The 1063-nt window shown below is 36.0% G+C and overlaps 1 pseudogene; it reads right to left on the reverse strand.

The window, feature by feature from the left end:
* Positions 1-837: 837 nt before the first annotated feature.
* The window catches only part of LOC117954610, a 1820-nt pseudogene continuing 1594 nt past the window's right edge, over positions 838-1063 (reverse strand).

The raw sequence follows: 1063 nt of genomic DNA on the forward strand, positions 1-1063 counted from the left end.
TAGTAAGCTAAAAGTAATGGCTAAACAGTTGAAATAGTTCACCTAAGATATTGGCTAAACTTATAACTTAGGTTAGCTAAAATCATGAATAAACGGTGGAAGTAGTTAGCTAAGAATAACAGCTAAAGAGTTTTAAAAAAATAGCTAAAAGTATAGCTATAGAGTTGAAATAGTAAGCTAAATGTAATAGCTACAGTTGACATACAGTTTGCTTAAGACACTGGCTTTAGTATTTACTTTAGTTAGCTAAAGGTAATGGATAAATGGTTGAATAAGTATTGCATAACCCATGTTGTTCATTTATAAACATACAGTACATTGGAACTGAATGAAGGGCTACGTGAGTTCATCTGAGAGGACTGTGGGATACTTTAGACCTAAAAGGTTGGGAACCACTGAATACTAAATTTAAAAAAAAAGTTATTTGCCTTTGGCTGATCCCAACTATATTAGTTAAGTATACTATAACCCACTTTCTACATATTACCAATGATCCTACCATGAAGCCTGGTAACACAATTAAACTAAATGCTCTTCTGCTCTAAAAATGAACCTTGTTCTTCTTGGTGTTTCCGGAGAACTACCTCCGTTATACTCTGATTTTCCCAGTGGGCTTTGTGTGATACCATGGAATAAAGAAAACAAATAAAATGCGTTGTTTATGTTTGTTTATTCATCATGTAAACCTTTAGTGTATCGGTAAAGCAAAAAATAACAATAATACAACTAATTACCAAATGTCAGATGCACCCTTGATTGATAGCTGATCTAAGTGCAGTGAGAATTTCCACAACAATCAACAAATATGGAGACATATTTAGTTAGGAGGTTAAAAAACAGAATTTAACCCTTAAAAGATTTCTGTTCACTTGAGTTTACACAACTCTGCAGTGTCTCCGGTAGTGGAAAAAAAACCCAGTCCAGCATAGAGCGGCTGAGTGAATATGGCCCGGACTCTGTGGAGGAGAGTCATGGTTTCAGAGACGCTGTAGAAGGACAGAGTACCTGCACTGTGATCCAGGTACACTCCTAGTTTAGAGGACAGAGGACCTGAGACGGTGGT

The sequence above is a fragment of the Etheostoma cragini genome, chromosome 12 (assembly GCF_013103735.1).
Source record: "Etheostoma cragini isolate CJK2018 chromosome 12, CSU_Ecrag_1.0, whole genome shotgun sequence".
Classification (NCBI taxonomy): Eukaryota; Metazoa; Chordata; class Actinopteri; order Perciformes; family Percidae; genus Etheostoma; species Etheostoma cragini.